This window comes from Triticum urartu, chromosome 7 (assembly GCF_003073215.2).
Source record: "Triticum urartu cultivar G1812 chromosome 7, Tu2.1, whole genome shotgun sequence".
In the NCBI taxonomy this organism is placed as follows: Eukaryota; Viridiplantae; Streptophyta; class Magnoliopsida; order Poales; family Poaceae; genus Triticum; species Triticum urartu.
Window position 1 is genome coordinate 573,984,274 of NC_053028.1, and position 21,986 is coordinate 574,006,259.

A 21,986-nucleotide genomic window follows, 5' to 3' on the forward strand; every position below is an offset into this window, starting at 1 on the left:
GGGTAAAAGGGCAGGGGCTCACGGCGACTCCAGTAGAGGCAACAGCGACGATGGGGAGGGGCTGGAGCTCGTGAATCCCCGATGAGATCACCGGTGGCTAGAGGTTGAAGACGAGGTCGGGAGCGTTGCTGCAGGGCTTCCGGAGGGGCGTGGCTCGGTGGGGAGGAAGAGGGGGTCGCGGTAGAGCCTCTGAGCGCATCGGCTAGGCGTGGGGTCGCCGGTGGCCGCAGTGGTGGTTGTCGGCGCTCTCGGGTGCTCGTGGTCGATCGCGGGAGAGAGAGAGAGAAGGGGAGGAGGAGGGGTCCAGAGTAAGGGGGGGGGTCCAGGGGGCTGCGTGGCGCTCGGGGACGACTCCAGCAGCGGCAAGCAGGCAGGAGGTGGCCGTGCGCGTGCCGGCGTGCGGTGGCCACGTGCCTCGGTCCTTATGGCAGAGGAAGGAGAACACACGGGATCCCCTAGTGGGTTGGGCCGCCAACTAGGCCGGCCAGGTGGGCTTTGGTGAGTGCCAGGTAAGTTCCAGGCGAGTCTCTGCTCTTTTCCTTTTTCTTTTTCTTTCTCTTTTCTAATTCTGACATTTGTTTCCGGACTTAGTAAAAATGGCTAGGCACTTTCAAAAATCATGCAACTAACTGAGGTCACTGTTTGGAATATTTCCAATAGTAAACATTTTAGTTTGTGATTATTTGGACATTTAAAATATTTTATAACATTTAAATGCCCAAATGCAAATAGAGTATGATTTAATTCAGAGCCCAAATATGTCATGGAAAAATGGGATCACCTATGGTTACTGTTTCTAGCATTTTCCAAAAATGATGACCATTTTTGAAAGCCATTTGGATTTACTGAAAATATTTTAGTTGAACCTAGTGAATTCCTTTGATGTTAGGCTTTAGGCAATCCCCATATCAAGTTTCTTGCAAACTTAAACATGATGCACACATGAAACTAGCCTAGTGCAATGCCAGAAGCTAGGGATGTGACAACTCACCCTCACTAAGCAAGAATCTCGTGCCGAGATTCAGGACGTGAGGTGAGAAGACAAAGAGGATCTTCATGATCCAACTGCCTTCCCGGAGTTGTTGATTCATTGACTCCAATTGACCTTGACGTCTTTGCTCTGAGAACTCCAACCCACATGACAACGAGAGGAAAAGGAAAAGCTCTAGAAGGATCAATCTTCTCGAAGATGGAACAAGCGATGATCAACTCATGGAATGAGACATTGAAACATCTCTCGAGCTGAGACATGAAACATACATCCAGAGGGATGGAGTGTAACAGATGACGAAGGTTCACTAGGTAGACAATAATTTCACGCTTAAGAAGGTGGTGAACGGTTGTCAACGTAGCAAGGAGTTGAGTTGCCACGATACCATAACGAGACATCATAGAGGAAGGTGACTCATAGAATATTCCCTTAAGTGGCAAAAAGAATTACTTTTGATTCATAGATCATTGAAACTCTTTATACCAGCCTAGGGCAATTCACAACAATCGTTTGGCGCTTCCTTGCGGCTGCCGTGGACCCAGCCATCAGCCTCTCCATGTACAGTACTCTTCCGATGGAAGTCAGTCGTTAACCACATTGACCACGCCGCGCCGAGAGCACCACAGCGGTGGACGACGGCGATGCCTAGGAAGGGGACGACATGGAGCTGGGCAAGACGCGGCAGTGGATGCCCACGCGGAGAGGAGTACGAGCGTTCACTGGTTCGGTTGTGGTGTGAGGCTGCCGTCGCCGCAGAATAACAGGGGGTGTGGGTGAGTGGAGGGATGGCCTGGCCAGTGGTGGGAGTAATATGGGGGCGGTGAGGCCTCCGCGGTAGCACAGCCGGCCACGGGAGGCAGGAGCAGGCGGCACGGTCGGCGCTGCTTTGGGCGACTGGAGCAAGAAGACCAGAGGTTGAAGAAGCACTATGGCCGTTGGATGGACATCATACGGTCACCAGAGTATTGAATAAGTTGACAAAGCCCTCCATCCCCGTCAACTTAGTAGGCCCACAAGTCAGCCCAACAATATGGTGGGTCCCAGCTAGCAGGGGGTATTCTTTTTTTGGGCGTAATAAGGAGGCACTTCCTTGCGTGTGAAGATATAGCTGGTGGGTCCAACCTGTCAGCGGGGGAAACATTTTTTTCGCGAAATACAGAGGCCCTTCCTTTGGGTCCTAGCTGTCAAGTGGAGGAATCATTATTTTGCGCGTAATAGGAGGCATTTCCTTGCGTACGGCCGTGGACCAGCTGTCAGCCTCTCCACGTACAGTCCACTTCCGATGGATGTCGTTCATTGACCACGTTGACCAGGCCGCGCCGAGAGCACCAGGGCGGTGGACGACGGCGAGGCCCATGAAGGGAACGACACGGAGTGAGGGAATACTCGGCAGTTGTTTCCCACGCGGAGGAGTATGAGGGTTTACTGGTTCGTCTTCCGTCGCCGGAGAATAACAGCATGTGTGGGTGAGTAGAGGGATGGCTAGGCCAGCAATGGGAGTACGGTGGGGCCGTGAGGCCTGCGCGACAGCATAGCCGGCTGCAGGAGGAGGGAGCAGGCAGTCCCGCCAACGCTTGTTTGAGCGGCTGGAGCATGAAGAGTAGAGATTGAAGAAGCACGACAGCCGTTGGATGGACATCCAACAGTCACTGCTCTCGTGTGTTGATTAAATTGATAGGGCGTTGCGTGTGCGTCAACCTTTTTTTTTATGAAAGCATACACGTCAACCTGTAGTAGGCGCACAAGTCAGCCTCAAATCTGTGGAAAACAACATACATCCCATCTGCCATTATTTCTAATAATGTACAACCCATTTGCTAATTCTTAAGAATTTTTTTGGAGCCCATCTTCTTTTTGTTAGCATTACACCCCATATTGTGGCCACGGTTAAAAAGTATACGAAATTTTGCATACTTTGGTGCGGTCAACTGTTTTTAATCCAGAAATATCGATTCACATTCAAACTATTTTGAAAAATAATTTATATAAATATAAAATCCAAATAATTGTCCACACATAAAAATCAATGGAATTTAAGATCTTGTAATGAAAAAGATTGAAACTAATTCCCGGTTTGATGTGTTTTAAAAATGTACAGCCCATTTCTGGGCAAACCGAATGAAACTCTCCTCGTCTTGAAAGATTTGCAGCCCAGCAGGGCTGATAAAGCAAGTTGACCTTGTTTGGGTATTTCTTAAAAAAATAGAACTGGGCTAGCCATTTTCAGCAAGAAAAAAACACAACTGGGCTCATGATGTGGTAAACATAAATAAAACCCTGGCTAGACGGGCCACAGCCCCCGCATAGCCCCGTTGTTACCCTGATCTGTCGCTAAAACTAGTATAAATAACAACTGCTTGTTCCTCAAAAAAAACTGCGCGGGTCCCTACTGTGTGAAGAGCACATATGTGCGTGACGTCTACCTGCAGATAGACGGTGGGTGCGACGTGCGAGTCTGCGAGAGGACTCGGGAGAGTCGTGACTCGTGAGGGTGCATGTGCGTGAGAGAGGGGGCACGTATCAATGCAATGCATGTGTTCGTAAATCATTACCCGACAAACGTTCGCCACAAGCCTTTTCCTGACGAACGCCGTAAGAACCCTTAGATCGGCATCCATCAGTTTTGCCATGTCATTTAACAGAACAGCCACTCCTCCTACACACAAATCTTCCACGTGAGTGTTAGCAACTGCCGTATGCTCCCTCTGTTCCGAAATGCAGTGCATATAGCTTTATTGAAAATTTGAACCTCACAAACTTTTACTGAGTTTTCGTGTACCAAATTGCACATGTAGAATACCATGTATATATCATTTCATTCATCTTCGAGAGGTGACTATAAAGATGGGTGAGGAGTCTACAAATAAAGACCATCGTATCACCCGCAGCAATTTCAAGCATCCTTTAGTGTCGAGGAATATCATAGGAACTCTATATGATATGATTTTTATAGGATTTTTTCCTTTAGAGCCAATTGGTTCATAGGAATAGATTCATATACTCCAAATTTCAAAGGAAATAAACATGATATCATTTCTATAGCTTTAGAGCCACTTGGTTCATATGAATGGATTCCTATACTCCCTTAATTTCAAAGGAAAATAAACATTAGTGTATATTCAATAGAAAAGTTCCTATGATATGAACCAAATTACATCTCTTTTCTAATCCCTCCTCATAGGAATTGAGATACATGTCATCTCTAGATTCAATAGAAAAGTTCATATGATGTGAGCGAAATGACATCTCTTTTCCAATCCCTACTCATAGGAATTGAGATGCTCCATGTCATCTCTTTCCCTACAACTTCCATGTATACATCTTCTATTCCTAAATAGATAGTACAACCCACTAGTAGCTTTTTTCCAAAACATGCGACTATGGCACAAGAACTATATAGTGTGCCAATAACTTTGAAAGATGGTCGCTGGATGAAGCTAACCCGACAGTGCAGAGATAGGCAAATCCGAGCACTACTGTCCGTTGGATATCATCAACATTCCACCAGATCTGCCACATGTACAATTTATAATACTCCATGGTTGAACTTAAGCATAACGCACAAACCTCAAAACACAAGCACTTCTCCTTTGTTCTAGAATCTTCTGTATCATAATTGATTATTTTTTTCTAAATGAATTGCCATTATTTGTTTTTTACTTTATGATTTACAATGCACAACCCCATGAATCTTAACATTTTTATAAACTAATTGATTTTGAATGAGATGAACTATAAGAACTAAACTAACATCTACATCATGCATATATGACTCAAAGCTTTACATGCTATAGTGTGTATTTATTCATAATTTGGTTTCTAAATCTCATGCGTTCAATACATGTGTACCTTACTAGTCTTGAGTAGAGTAGCAAATTTCACGCGGCCCCGGGTATATCAAAATGCAGGGCCCATGCATCATTGCCTTTTGGTCGAACCTACGTCCACAATTTTTTGTACGTACTATATCTCCACTGGTCCTCGAACCCAAAATGATGCCTCGTTCCCGTAAAACCAAGCGGCCCACACATATTTAAGGTGTCGACTCTAACCCGTTTACTACGACGTGGCCCCGCACGCCGTAGTACTACTACAAACCCTACTGCCGCACTCATCATTCGTTTTCTTCAAGAGGACGAGGGAGAAGCCGATTTGTAATGGAGGCACTTTCAAAAAAAGGATCTGTAGTGGAGACCCCTACCCTAGGGTGCCCTAGGTAGCTGCCGCACACATCATTTTTTCTCTTTTCTTTATGCTCTTGCGCCCTAGAGTGAAATGATGGTTGCTTCGTCCGTCCAGCTTAATGCGGGAAAGGTGGGGCTTTGTGATTGACCCCTCATCTCTCATTTTCTACTACTGCGGCGCTACGCCCGGGGTGCCTCCAATTCCAACCGCTGCTCCGAACTGTAATTTGGTGCATCGCACGTGGAACAAGACGGTGGATGAGCCACGTGTCGGCCAAAGGGGTCCTATTAAGTGTGTCACCATTTCATGTGCAGACTGACCCTGCTTGAGTTGCTACGCCAACACGACAGGAGCAGCCTACCACTTGGTTTTGCTCCTTGGTGAATCCCGACTATATTGATCTAAAAAGATACGTGCTGAACTACCCTCTCCATCTCGGTTTTTTTATTTTTAGGCATCTTGGTTTATAGGGCCTGCACGTAGTTCTAGGTCATCCATTTGACTAACTAAATATGAGTTACTATGTCACAAAAAGTATATCATTGGATTCTTAAGCGGATGTAGTTGTATTTAAAAGTTGAGGGCGGGGCTTTTCCTGCGCGGTAGGCGGGGCAGTTCTGCCTAGTCGGTTCGACAAAGATGCGAGAAGACGAGGGAGTAGGCTGCTACAAACATAGGGATGTGTGATTTGACAGCGAGTTACTACTGGACAGGTGGGGCCCCGTGATTTGACTTGCCATTATCATTTTAACTGCGGCGCTACGACCGGCGTGAGTCTCCCGATTCCTGACCACCTCCATACAGGTGCCTCTCCCAAGCTGCACCATGTAGTAGAGGCTGGCTCTTGCATGAGAGCCCACTTGTCCACTTTTTCCTTGCCTCTCTTTCCTCCACATATGCAAAAATGCCATGTAAAGCGCACTATTGTACTTACTTTTACTTGCTCCTACAAGTGCTTAAGCTTGCCACATAGGCATAAAGTCTGATGTGGCAAGTTAATCAAGAAGAGAGAGACTAGTTTGGTGACCCAAGGAAGAAACGGTGCTAAGCGCGTGTACCTAGGTGAAAAGACAATTTTGAGTCTATAGCTAATTAAATGAAGCAAACTTAGCAACACCATTTCATTGGAAGAGGTCACTCCTTGGCAAATGCAATAAATACTAGTACTCCCTGTGTCCCATAATATAGGAATGTTTTTGGCACCACACTAGTGTCAAAAACGTTCTTATATTATGGGATGGATGGAGTACGAAGAAAGAGATAGAGAGGAGTAAAAAAATACACTTATAGCCAACCTTATAGCCAACCTTGTTGTAGTATGAGTGACTAAGTGATGACTATGTATGACATGCCAACATCAGATAGCCTAACGCACCGTGTTAAATCTCCAAGGGCGCGACCGCGCGAGCGACGCGACGGTCGTGGTAGGTGAGACCATGATATGGGCTGCTGGCAGCCATTGGATCTGAGATCAAATGGTCGCATGCTAAGTTGCTGAAAATTTGCAGAATAACTCTCCAGGATAGGATATTCACCCATAGGTCTAGAATCACGCCATGCAACCGTTCGATCTCATATCTAAGGGCTCTCAGAAGCCCGTATCATGGGAGAATGGAAAGCCACTACCCTGCCGTTCGCACGCTGGCAGTTCGCTCCTACTCATCCCCGCACGTCCTTCAATACTACGGCGGTTTGCTCCTAGTCGCCCCGTCCATTCACATTACGGCAGTTCCACTAATCCTAACCCTCCTCCCAAATCCATGGTGTCCCAAATCTCCACGATCGGCGGTGAGTACAAGGTTAGAACCATCACCGGCGATGAGTTCGACGTCATCTACACCCGTTCTTCCGTGACGGTGAAAGGATGCCTTTCTCGCTTCAGACGCATGTTTGAAAACTCAGATGATGAGTGGGTCGCTGGGCTAGATGTTGAGTACACCACAGTCCTGGGACGAGAGAAGGATCTAAAGGACGAATAGAGGAAGAAGCCCGCCGTGATCCAGATTTGCGTACATAACGTTTGCTTGGTCTACCACATATGCCATGCCGACGTTGAGTGCCAGGATTTTAAGAACTTCCTCAAGGACAAAACAGTGAAATTCATTACTGTAGACTTTAAGAACGACAAAGAAGTCCTGGGTCGGATAGGCCTCGTTGTAGGCAACCCCTTCGACCTCTAGAAGAATCGGCTGGTGCCCTCTCGTCAGCCTTCAATGCTGACCCTAGCAGGAGCCATGGTTCATCCTTCGTATCGTAAACTGGAGAAACCTCATTACATGTTTCATCGTCATGCATGGCAGCGGAATGTACTAGATATAGACCACATCCACTATGCTGCAATGGATGGCTACCTTTGTTTCAATATCTACAAGGGTTGGATGAAGAGCAACACCCAATTGTGCGGTTCAAGCAAAGAAGTATCGACCAAGACGAAGAGGGACAAGGACGAAGTCAAGGACGTGGACGAGGACTCCGAGTAAGGTGGCAGTGTCGTTGCTCATGGTGGTTCTAAACTTCTAATGCAGTGTCTACCGAATTAGTTGCATAGTTTAATTTCAGGTGTGCTTAGTTTAATTTGAGGGGTGTGTTGTGCTGAGCCCCCAGCAGAACTATGTTATGTTTCTTCTCGTTACTTTAACTCTTCAGTATGTACATACTACTAGTATTTCTTTAATAGAATTTAGCACCCATATTAAGCACGTACTAGCTTTTTTAATAGTACTATATGCATAATTTGGCGATGAGCGCTCTCTATATGTACCACCTTTTTTTAATTTCAATTTTTGCTCCATGGCGCAATCCATCGGTAGTACTACTGTACAAAAGTATACATTTTTTAAAAGTTTAGAGTACTGTTCATCAATATATAGCCAGTTAAATTCTCAACCTAGAACGACGTGCATGCCATGTAGTAAACCGATACGGAGGAAGTATAGTAAAAATGAGGTGATTTTACTGAGCGATCGGCGGGGGAGCATGGCCTGTCATGCGGTCCCACGTGTCATGATGTACCAAGGCGATGCGCGTGTCCCTCTTGAGGCAGAAGCAATACTACGTGGTTTGAGATGATGGTGAGCCGAAGTGTGAAATAATGGTTGCTTCGTCCGTCTGGGAAGGTGCGGCATTGTGATTTGACGTCTCATTGCTCATTACTACTACTGGGTCGGTACGAGTGGGGTGCGCCCCCCTGCTGTTCTACACTGTTATTTGGTGCTTGACACGTCAACCCGGTTGCTATATGTCCCACATGTCGGCGACAAGAAGTACAGAATTCATGAAAGGGAGCATCGACGGAGGAGTATACTACAGAATCCATGAAAGGGAGTGACTTAGTTTTGGAAAAATCTATTTTTACGGAGTATGTACCCACTAGGGTTTATAGGGCTCATCTACAAAACATTCATTTTTCCGTTTGATAAGTATCAGTTCTACTATACTAGTAGTAGTACCATTACATGTTGGATTTCGAGGTGTGTTAGATCACCCGACGCAAGCTGTGTCAAAAGGAAACTAACCAATGCATGTACAAGTTCATGGAAATTTAGTGGTCATTCATGCATTCATTCTAATTAATGCCTCGGTAAACATAACTTCTTGAGAAAAACGAGCTTACTAATTACTTGTGCAAACTACGAAATTAATTCGACCACTCACCGTCTACCTTGGTTGGAGAGATTTTGAAATTGAGCCATAAACTGGAAAGGAGGGAGTAGTAACTTTTGTCTCGATTACTATTTGTGGCCTTGTATAGATGCAAAATGTATTTTTTTATAGTGGCCTTGTATAAGTAAATGGTGGGAGTACTAACCAAAGTACGTAGTAGGGACGAGGAGTAAACGGAGGGAGTAGTAAAATTTTCTCCTCGTGCTGCGAGCCACCGCGCGCGTGGGCGAGGGAGCGGGTGTAAAGGCGTACAATAGTAGTAGTAGTAGTAGTAGTAGTAGTAGTACTCCTAAGCAAGCTTCACCTCATCCTGCGAGCCACCGCGCCCGTGGGTGGGGGCGACGACGTACTAAGCAAGCTTCTCCTCGTTCTGCGAGTTGACGGGACACATCAAAAGTGCTCCAGTGTATAGAGCCTTGCCTCTAAGGTAGGCCCCACATGGTTTGCCTCTTTTTTTAATTTAACATAACGCGTCAAGTCGCAATTTGTTTGTTCACCCGTGGTAGACGATCCTCCCTCCACCAAGTGGACAACCAGTACACGTGCCAAATTACCTTATGGGCTGCCTTTTCCGTACAGAAATGAGCTCCACCGTGTACCCGCGCGGGTGTGGTTGGGAAAGACACGGGAGTACGTGCGCCGTGCGTGCACCTCTTCTCTTCGTGCATGTCCCCCACCTACGTGGGTGTGTGTGAGAGAGATACAAACCTAGACATAATGCACCGTCCATCCCCATGCCTCCGCCCAGTCCGACCACCAGTCACCAGCACGCCCCACTCCTCCTCACCTTATCTCTCATCTTTCTCCCTCCATTTTTATATACAAGGGGCCACTATCAAAATTACAATTTGCAGATATACAAGGCCACGAACACTAATCGATGCAATATTAATGGAGTTTGCCTCGTGGTACTAGCAAAGGAGTACATTGATTATCCCTTGCATGCATGCGGGAGTTTGTAAAAAAACGCATCTTCATGTTCCGTGCAATGCACGGGCATCTTGCTAGTCCATGAAAACAACACATGGCAAAATTCCACGGCGAACGAGGGATTTGAATCTGTTGGGAGGGGTTGTTTGGATCTTGCCCGGGGTAGCCAAAATATTGGCGACCCTTTTGTCCACCGGTGCCTTTGCCACCGATGAACGAGGAATGGCTCGGGTGCTCATGCTGTCATGCATCCTCCAGCGCGCACGTTGGAGACGAGCTCGCACGAGCTGTGTTTTTTTGTCCCACAACGCCGCCCGAGCCGCCCGCAGACCGACCGGCGACCCGCAAATTACGCCATCCAACCGTAGTCGCACACATTATTACAACAACTCAACCAACCAGACGAAATTCACGCAAACACGTAGACAAACTGATATTTCATATAAACAACGACGAAAATCATATAAAATACCGGATTTTCATACAAACATGACGGATTTCATTACATTCAAATGAACTACGCGGTGCTAGTTTTGGACAGCACAAGTATATAATACCTGGCCTAAATGGTCGCCCGCCGATCAATTTTTGTTCCTCATGTCCGGCAGCACGATCACCGGACTGCCGGCAGCCTCGGAGGTATATGCTTCAACGCAAAGGACAGCCCGCTTCCCCACTGCCCAACTGATATCATTGGCTGGTGCCGAAGATGATGGTGGTCGGCATCGGTTCAAGTTCATCATCGGCCACTACTTCGCCATGGCCGGCACCGGCTCGAGTTCATCCTAACATTCCCCTCTTCCGCGGAGCCCATGCGGGGTCGATGAAGGTCCTCGCAACAAAAGGATCCGGCAAGACACCTGCTGTGTACGCTAGCGTCGCCTCCGCGGTGGCCTTCATGGGACCCAAGCGGCGGCGTCCTCCCGTGTTCTACTTCTCCTCGATGATGGCAGCGGACGCGGAGGCGCTGGCCACCGACTCGTCGCTCTCCGCGCACCCGACTTATGTGGCTGCTTCCATGGCGCGGCTGCCGGCATGGGAGTCTCAGCCACAGAAACGGGAGACGCGGTACGAGGCGGCGGCGTGGACGGCAGCAACGACGCCCGTGCACCGCTCCTCGTCGAGCTGGCCTGGAGCGGCGAGTTGCTGAACCGCGCGCCGGCTTGGGGTGGCAACTGGCTCCGTCGGGCAAGGGGAGGGAGGTGGATCAGCGAGCTACATAGCTCGTATCCGGCGGGCTACCCAGCCGGCTTGGATGCGGAATAACTACTCTTCGTAAGACATTGTAAGAGTGGACAAGATGGTGGAGGAGATAGGGGAGTGGCGGAGGTGTGCGATTCTTTGCCGGCGTTTGGCCTCGTTTAAATAGGAGATTAAATAGACGGCGGACGGGAGGATCTCGGCCGGTGTTGCGTTTAACGCCGGCCCGGTCATGAACGAACGTGTGTCCAGAGTGGGTTTCTCGGCTTCCACACGGGCGGGTTTCATGGAGGCGTTTGAATGCGGCACGGAGGCGTGTTCAGCCGGGTGTGCCGCGAGTGGCACCCTCGACTCTGACCTAGGACACCGCGCCGTTCTTCCACTGACGTGTGGGCTCTTTGGGTGCATGGCCTGCATGTCAGTGACCCAACACAGGCAGCGGACAACAGAGGAACCTTTGGTGGGCCAGGGCGGTCAGAAGCAGGCATTTCATAAACCGATGATTGTTCATTGAGTGTGATGTCATCTTTTTCATGTAGATAAGCCTACTATGTTGACAGCCCGTTCGATACGTTGTGATTCATAAAGACCGCTGCAAACATCAATGTTCTTCTTATCACAGATAAGATTGATTAATACCCGTAACAATCCATGTCCTTAACAAAGGGTGCATGCACATATAGGTTGAGCGTGTGTCTTGCGTCGTGTGCTGTGTGCATGCAGGCGTGCGAGTGTTGCGTGCGTGCAAGGGTACGTTTCAGTGTTGCATGCATGGGTGCGTACGTGCGTGTGTTCGTGAGTGCATGTGTACGTGTCAGTGTTGCACGCCAGCATGCGTGCGTGTGTACGTGTCAGTGTTGCACGCCTACATGCGTGTGTGCATGTGTACGTGTGGGGTGAGGCTACACGTCAGTCGACTAACATTTTCATCTCTGGTCATTAGATTTTCCAGTCGTTGGATACGAAATCAAGGGCCTCCAGTTTATCATCAAACTCCACCCCCGTGAGCTGCCAGCCTCCACCGGCCGAACCGCCATCCCCTGTCGCCCACGGCCGGCCCCCCCCCCCCGAAACCCCCCCCCCCCGCCGGTCCGCCGCCGCACCGGCCATCCCTCTAGCCCCCCCCCCCTGCCGAGCTTTTTCTTCGGGGATCCCCACCCCACCGCCCAATGAACGCCCCAACCGCCGGTGACTGCCAACCAGAGGTCTCACGACTTCGAATACCTACCGACCACTAATTTATTACCATTTCTGTCCTTCATACGCGCTGACGGGTGGCCCCTATGGTAATGTGCGCTGCTGAATGTGGACCGTTTGACTGGTCAATTGATCGTGTTATCAACAAATTATGGAGCTGTATGGTGAGCCAGTGACCGTATGATCACCCTAAAATGTACTCATATTTTATTAACACGGTACAGACTCAAACTACCATTTCTTTCTTTCATATACAGGCTGACAGGTGGGCCCCATGATTACGCGCCCCGATGGTGCAACACTAGTTGCGCCGCGTGGAACATTTGACTGGTCAATTGATTGTGTCATCAACAAAATACGGAGTTGTACGGGTGAGCCAGTGACCGTATAATCATGATATGTATTTGTTTAACACGGTACAAACGCAAGGGCTCATATATACGCGCAAGCACTCACCGCTATAAGCGCACACACGCAAACCCTACCCCTATGAGCACCTTCGAGAGAGTGGGCCAACATATATGATCTTGAGATTTTATGAAGTCACCATAGGTGCCTCTTAGTCGAGTGGAACGTCTCCTCCCACTGAATGTACATTGCTGGAAAATACTGAAATTAACACAAGATAAATGTGAGCACCGGGACTTTAACCTTGGTGGGCTCGAGAAACCACTGTCCTCTAACCATCCAACCACATGTTGGTTGGCACAACAAAATGTATCTGGTGACCGTGATGATCTTATTCTGAAGTCTAGTGACCATCTCGTGCTTTCATTTCAAATACAATGGCCGTAAGTGTCGTCAACAAAATATGGAGCACGCATCAAATGCAAAGTCCGTCAATGTCATCAACAAAATATGGAGACGTATCGTGAGCTAGATACCGTTGTACTATTGTGTATGCTTATTTTCTTAGTGGCTGATTGCGTGTGTGGTGTGGTGGGCACATCATTTCTAGTTGTGTTGGGTCAACATGAAGACTCATGGGTCAGTTCCATCCTGCGCCACATATAGGTTGGACCGAGGCGTGTTATACGAAGACCCATGTGGAGGACTCGGCATACAACATGAAGCTACCAGAGTCGCGGAGGACTCTATCCCCACTGGTGATAAGCCGACTATATATGATTTGTAACCCTAGGCCCTTAGTATGTTATACAAGCTTGGGGGCTAGTTCGTCAATAGTATACACACATGCACAATGCCTGGTATTCACGTGTACTTTGTACACACCCCTATCACTAATATACAGTACCAGGAGTAGGCTCTTTCTTCAACTGCAAGGGTCCGATCCGAACTAGGGTAAAACTTTGCCTCGTATTACCATCCAGCCTAACAGCTAGGGATATCCTACCGAATGATAGATGAAATCATATCTGCCAACTACTAAGAGAGAGGTGTGTCGGGGGGCAATGTGTGCGAGAGAGGCCTAAAGATAATGTGCGTGCGGGAGACACGTAGGCACATATATGTGCGTATAGAGGGCTAGTAGAGACCGTGCATGTGTATATATGCATGTGAGAGAAATAGTGTTTTCCAACTGAGATTAGTGAAAAGAGTGGTACATAGTAGTCAGAAAGAGAGAGAGAAATAGAGAGAGCATGTGCGTGAGACACCCCGACAGCCTGAGAGAGTTTGTGAGCATGTGTGAAAGAGAAATGCTGATGCATATAAAGTGTGTGCACTTATGCGTTAGATAGAGAGATATATAACACATTTGTGAGAACAGGGCGAGGCATAGTGCATCTACGTGTAAAAGGCGGTTCTACGCATTAAATTAAAATATAAATGGCATTATTATTTTTGTATGAGATCATGAATTTTGCAAATTGCGTATGGACGAAAATCGGTCTATCAGACACCCATACTCTATTGAATTCTAGCATGTGCATGTGTTTATTTCATATTATCGATCCATAGAGGGAGAGAGGTTTGAAATACAGGTAATAGATGCTTTTGCAATTCATATATAAACATTAATTAGTGCACTCCATGTTGTTAGTGTGAAGCACTTTATACATTTGTCACTTGCATGGATACATTCCAAATTTCTAGCTACGAAATAGAATACATGTCGAATTCAACATAAAGGGGGTTTCGAAGATTCGAATTCATAGGAAGTGCATTCATCTATTTGAACCCGAGATAATGGCATTTGTAAATCAGATGTAAAAGGGGGCATCAATCTTTGTTCTGAGTTTGAACATGCTATATATATTCATACGCATATCTAACTTTTTTTGCAACCAAGGAGATTATATCTGGAACCATGCATGAACTGAGGTAAGTTGCATATTTTTTAATATATATACTCGTGTACAATGTATATTAAAATGTACCCCCTCCATTCCAAAATAATTGTAGCTTTAGGATTTTCAAGAGTAAAGATTTGTGAAGTTTGACAAATCCTGAAAGTTCAATTCAAGAGAACCAAAAACGTTAATGCTTCTGCTCCCAAATATTGAACGAAGCACCAAGTAGGCCTCTGGTCACCCGAAACCGTGCGAGACTAATGTTTTGGTGGTAGGAAATTACTGTCCTGACTCTGGCCCGTGTAGCCTATCGGCCCGATGTCCAAAGGTCTAAACCGGGGTAGGTTTTTAACTTCGCCAAGACGCCAATCTCAACCGCCTCCGAGAAGCATTCATACGCTGTGGGCGCCTACCCATGCGCTCGGCCGAAATCTATCCCGCCCACATTTGGGACACCTGACACGACTGTCCTACCCCCAACCCGCAATATGTCCGAAATTTTAGATGGGGGCAAAGTTTGTAACTTTCCCCAAATTTCAAACAAGCGCGTCTCAAACCGAAACATTGTTCCTCCTTGGTTCCCCGCCTCCCTCCGTTTCGCCATTCATACTCCGTGGGCGCAAAAACGCCCTCTCCACCAGCCACGGAACCCTAGCCTCCTCCGTCCTCCACCCCATAGCGGCCAATCCACCGCCGCCCTCCTCCATCACGCCGGAGCCAGTACCCCGACGTCGTCGTCCAATGCAACTGCAACCGCAACGCCCTCAAGGACTTAGCAGCTGAAGTCGAGGCAGAGCTGCGGCCACGACGCCGACGCCGACGTCGACATGCGCCGTACCAGAACCACTCCGACCACGCCATCCTGCGCCTCACTGCTGCGGCTCCACTGTCGCAAACGTCCACCGCACCAGAGCTATTCCCGCTACGCCGTCGTTTGCCGCCTTGGATCTGCTTCCCCGCCGCCGACAGACGGCCACCGCACCACACTCAACAACTTGTCCATGGGTTCGTCCAAGGCTGCATCGTCCTCCACAACTTCTGGTTTCCGGCAAACAACAAGAACGTCGGAAAAACAGAAGGAGGACACAACACTGCCAGCAGAAAGAGGTACTCCTCTTCCCTTGTTCGTGTAAATCTTACGTCTCCGCTCACACCGTATTCATCCCATGAAAGAAACTAGTTGAGCGCTTCTTACTACATCTTCTTCGTGATACTAAATGCACAAGGTTTCCTCCCTTTTACTATTTCACCTTTGCTAGAGGTCAGTAGCCCACCTAGATTTCAATTCAGGGTTAGTCAAACCGCAATTAAAAGAAGTAGCACCTGCTTAGGCGCGCGGAGCACCTAGTCCGCCTATTCCCTGGGGAAGCGGTGCATAGGTGTCTATCATAGGGGTGAGGGGCGCAGGAGTTGCTTGCGCCCGATCTAGAGGTCGATGGGGCTTGAATGATTGGCCGGGGGGCGGTGCCAAGCACGGCGGTGCGGTGAGGTCGAGGGGAGGGCACAGGCAGGGGAGGAATACTTGGCCGGTGGTCGCTGGCGTTTCGAGGAAGATCGTCAACACTGACTGGCTGGAGGTAGATGAAGGCGATCTGCCCGTTCTTTGTACATCGGACGGTGCAGAAAAAATGGATTGACCTATTTGCTTTCAGTCGACTGTTCTTTTCATAGAATCCTGTAGTAATTTAGTGTGCCATGCATGTTGTAGAGCTATCATATGTCTCCCGTCATTTATTTCTCACCGACCTGCTATCTGCTACCTTTACACTGTACTAACTGTGCACACACTTCACCCATACTCACACTATTGTTTTTTTATGCATGGGTATTTTAGACTCTGACGCAGTGTTGATGAATGCAGAAAAGAAAAGACAGAAGTCGCTCCAGTGTAATTCGAAGATAAGCACTAAGCGTTTCAGCGCTCTAATGGGTCCAGTGTCAGCAGTTGGAGATAGTAAACGTAGATCTGTAGTTGATGATCTCAATTGCCACACACAACCATCCCAGGTGCTTGCTTTAACTTCGCGCTGTCAAATGTGGTTGCGTGTTGCATATGGTGTCTAGCTTGTATTGCTTCCAATTTGGTTAAATTGCATCTGCCTACTTTACACATTATACCTTTGATAATGACATGCCTTCCTGTTTTTGATACATACTACATATGTCTATTAACCATGTTCGTACATCAAACTAATGCTCTTTTGTATCCCTCGTCAATCACTTATGATGAGACAGACACCCGAGTGGGTTACTGTGAGACGCCCTACTCGTTTAAAGAGTGCAGTGTCATCCTCCCCACATGATTCTCAAGAAATAGCAAGGCTAAATGAAGATAGTCAATGTAGCTCTCTAGTTGATCACCGCAATTCCCCCACACCACCATCGCAGGTGCTTGCTCTTACTTGGCAGTGTGATATGTGGTTGCATGTTGCATATGGTGTCTACCTTGTAATGCTTCTAATTAGGGTAAATTGCATCTTCTTAGTTAACACATTATACCTGTGAATATGACATGCCTTCCTATTTTTGGTACATACTACGTCTTTCTATTAACCATGTTGTTACATCAAACTACTTTTCTTGTGTATCCCTCATCAATGCTCCTAATTTGTTAAATTGCATCTCCTTAGCTTACACATTATACATGTGAATATGACACGCCTTCCTGTTTTTGGTACATACTACATCTGCCTATCACACCATGTTCTTACATCAAACTACTGTTCTTGTGTATCCTACGTCTATTGCTTATGATGAGACAGTCACGCGCGTGGGTTAATATGAGACGCAATACTCTTATAAAGAATGCAATTTCATCCTCTCCACATGATTCTCAAGAAACAGCAAGCCTAAATGAAGATATTGAACATAGCTCTGTACCTGAAGACCGCACTTCCCCTACACCACCATCACAGGTGCTTGCTCTAACTTCGCAGTGTGATATGTGGTTGCATGTTGCATACGGTGTCTAGATTGTAATGCTTCTAATTAGGGTAAATTGCATCTGCTTAGTTTACACACTATACCTGTGAATATGACATGCCTTCCTATTTTTGGTACACACTACATCTATGTGTTAACCTTGTTCTTACATGAAACTACCTCTCTTCTGTATCCTGCATCAATCACTTATGATGCATCACCTTTATTCGTTGCATATTGCATATTATTTCTAGCCTGTTGCCATGTATTGCTTCTAATTTGGTCAAATACATTCGTTAGGGCACCCTTTTAATTTGGCAGAGTGATATTTGTTTCATCTTTCATATGGTTTCTAGCTTGCATCGATTCTAACAAGTTCAAGCACCTTGTGCTTAGTTTACACTTTATACATCATACATGTCAATATGTCACGCCATCCTGTTTTTCATACATATTCCATCCTCCTATCATGCGGCTGCCTTACATGAAAGTAGTGTTCATCAGTATCATGCATCAATGAGTTCTGAAGAGCAAATTTTATTCCTTTTTCTTGTGGGTTTGACTTGACAAGGCAAAATCAAGAAAGAGGAAGGAAAAGAGTAAGGAAGGCGATGATGGTGGTCCTCTGCAGCAACGTAAATGGAGCATCTGTACCAATTCTCCTTGTACTGATAGTGCATTACAAGGTCCAAGTCTCTGCTCCCCTACTCCACCATCCAAGGTGCTTGCTCTAACTTGGCAGTGTGATATCTGGTTGCATGTTGCATATGGTGTCTAGCTCGTATTGCTCCTAATTAGTGCAAACTGCATCTGCTTAGCTTACACATGATACATGTGAATATGACACACATTCTTGTTTTTGGTACATACTATATCTGTCTATCACACCATGTTCTTAGATGAAACTACTCTTCTTGTGTATCCTGCATCAGTCACTTATGATGGGACACCTTTAAGTTGGTAGTGTGATATTGGTTTGCGTCTTGAATATGATTTCTAGCATGTATTGCTTCTAGTTTGATGAACGCCACCTATGATGAGACAGTTTTAACTTGGCAGAGTGATATTGATTGCACCTTCCATATGGTGTCTTGCAGTATTTCTAATTTGTTGAAGTGCCTTCTGCTTAGTTACCACATCATAGGTGTGAATATGTCAAGCCGTCCATTTTTTCATAAATATTCCATCCTCGTATCATGACTTTGCCTTTCATCAGAGTAGTGTTCGTCAGTATCATGCATGAATGAGTTCTGAAGAGCGAATGATATTCCTTTTTCTTGTCGGTATGACCTCACAATGCAAAAACAATAAAGCTGAACGAAATTGGCAAGGCATTGGATGATGGTGGTCCTTCGAGCAACTGAAAGAGAGGTTCCCTACAGATTCTACTCCGCCATCCTCCCAACAAGATTCGCAAGACAACGCAAGGCTAGACAGTCAACGTAGTTGTGTAGATGATGAGCACATCTCCCCTACTCCACCATCACAGGTGTTTGCTCTAACTTGGCACTATTATATGTGGTTGCATATTGCGTATGATGTCTAGCTTGTATTGCTTCTAACTTTGTTGAATTGCATCTGCTTACTTTACACATAATGCCTATGAATATGACATGTGTTCTTGTTTCTACATCAGACTACTATTCTTGCATATCCCGCATCAGTCACTTATGATAAGGCACCTTTAAGTTGCCACTGTGATATTGGTTGCGTCTTGCATATGATTTTTTAGCATGTACCGCTTCTAATTTGTTGAAACGCCATATAGTTTGAACTTGGCAGAGTGATATTGGTTGCATCTTTCATATGGTGTCTAGCTTGCAGTGCTTCTAATTTGTTGAAATGCCTTTTGCTTAGTTACCACATCATAGGTGTGAATATGTCACACCATCCTATTTTTCATACATATTCCATCCTCGCATCATGTGTTTGCCTTTCATCCGAGTAGTGTTCGTCAGTATCATGCATGAATGAGTTCTGAAGAGCGAATTTTATTCCTTTTTCTTATCGGTTTGACTTCACAATACAAAATCATTATAGCTGAAGGAAATTAGTCCGGCAGTGGATGATGGTGGTCCTTCAGAGCAACTCAAACAGGGGGTCTCTACAGATTCTACTCCGCCATCCTCCCAACAAGATTCGCAAGACAACACAAGGCTGAACAGTCAACGTAGCTGTGTAGATGATGAGCACATCTCCCCTACTCCACCATCACAGGTGCTTGCTCTAACTTGACACTATTATATGTGGTTGCATGTTGCGTATGATGTCTAGCTTGTATTGCTTCTAACTTGAATTGCATCTGCTTACTTTACACATAATGCCTGTGAATATGACATGTGTTCCTGTTTCTAGAACATACGTGTACATGATGAGCACATCTCCCCTACTCCACCATCACAGGTGCTTGCTCTTACTTGGAATTGTTATACATGGTTGCGTTTTCCGTATGATGTCTAGTTTGTATTGCTTCTGATTGTGTTGAATTGCATCTGTGTAGCTTACAACTTATACCTGCAACGATCACTTACCCATAAGACACATTTAACTTGGGACTGTGATGTAGGTTGCATCTTGCACTGTCTTCTAGCTTGTACTGCTTCTAATTTCTTGAAATGCCACTTACGACGAGACACTTTTTACCTGATAGAGTGATATTGGTTGCATGTTCATATGGTGCCTAGCTTTTATTTCTTCTAATTTTGTTGAAATGCCTTCCGCTTACTATTTTTTCATACATATTCCATCCTCCTATCGTACGTGTGAATATGAAACGCTGTCTTTTTTGTATATATTCCATCCTCCTATCCTGCGCTTGCCTTACATCAAAGTAGTGTTCGTCTGTATCATGCATCAACCAGTTATGTAGAGCTAATTTTATTCATCTTCTTTTGGTTTTGACTTCATAAGGCAATATCAGAAAATAGGAAGAAAAAGAGTAAGTTAGGGCATGTTAGTGGTCCTCCGCATCGACGCAAACAAAGACTCTCTAGATTTTCCACTGCTACTGCTAATGAAGTTGAAGTCCCAAGTTCACATGATGAGTTCATCTCCCGTACTCCACCATCGCAGGTGCTTGCTCTAATTTGACAGTGTGATAATTGGTTTCATGTTGCATATGTTGTCTAGCCTGTATTTCTTCTATTTTGATTAAATTGCACCTGCTGAGTTTATACGTTATGCATGTGCATATGACATGGCTTTCTGTGTCTAGAATACACTTCATCTATCTATCATACCATTTTCTTACATCAAAGTACTACTGTTGTGTATCCCGCATCAGTCACTCGTGATTGGACGCTTTTAACATGGCAGTTTGATAGTGGTTGCATCTTGCATTGATTTCTACGTTATAATGCTTATAATTTTTCGAATTGCCACTTATGACAAGACACTATTAACTTGGCAGAGTAATATTGGTTGCATCTTTCATATGGTGTCTAGCTTGCATTACTTCTATTTTCTTGAAAATCCTTCTGCTTAGTTTGCACATTGTAGCTGTGAATATGTCATGCCGTCCTGTTTTTCTTACATATTCCATCCTCATACGGTTGTCTTACATCAAAGTATTGCTTGTCTGTATCATGCATCAATGAGTTCTGAAGAGTGATTTTATTCTTTCGTGTTGTGGGTACAGCTTGACATGGCAAAGTCAAAAAGAGCAAGGAACATAATATAGTAGGGAGTGCTGTTACTCGTCGGGTGAAACGGAAAAGGTTCTGCCGTCGAGATTCTGCTGGTACTTATAGTGCAGTAGAAGGTCCAAGTCCACCGGCTAAATCTACAAACACAGTATCACCTGCTCGACCAGCTGCAGCATCCGCTTCAACTGTACCAGCATCTCAACCAGTTACTCGTTCGTTTGCTCCGGAACTGGCCAGTTCCCAAGCTGCCTTCACACCTAACACTACTTCCGAAGCACTGCTGACACAACAGGACTTGGCAAGATCAGGTGAACCTCATGAGCATCAACACCAAGATGGTACCTGACCGAGTCAAGTTGCAGTTGCATGCTCCTTTATATGTACTCTCACAGTTTGATGTACACTAACACTTTCCATATTCGTTGTTGAACTAGCACCACGGCGCAAGCGGAAACAGACATCAGGGATAATGCTTGACAGATTAACAAAATCTAAAGGAGGAAGAATGGAGATCCATTTTGAGGCAGGTTTAAAAAGGCCACGTGATGGTACAAAGTCAGCCAAGTTGGTATCAGAGGCAGCCGTTGCCGTTAGGTGTCATGCACGTATCCTCCCAACGTGGATCCAGTACAGGAATGAGAAAGACAATACCCAGTTTAACACCTTCCTTGACCATTTATCCGTAAGTAGTGTTATTCATCACAATTAGTAATATTGTCTTGCTTTGTCCCATACTTTCTAGCTTCCTCCTAATAAGACTCACATTCTTTTTTCAACAGATGAGGTTCAAGTTGGATCCGAAATATGATGCAACTAAACAAGCATGCACTCATGGTTTTCAGTCTGCTCTGCGACAGTATCGGTACCACCTTAGAAAATCTCACTTTGAAGGCAAGGCTAACAATGAAATCGCCCAAACATCTCCAGTGGAATATATTATAGATGAAGACTGGACAGCCCTCGTTAAACACTAGTCTGATCCAAAGTATCAGGTAGGCTATA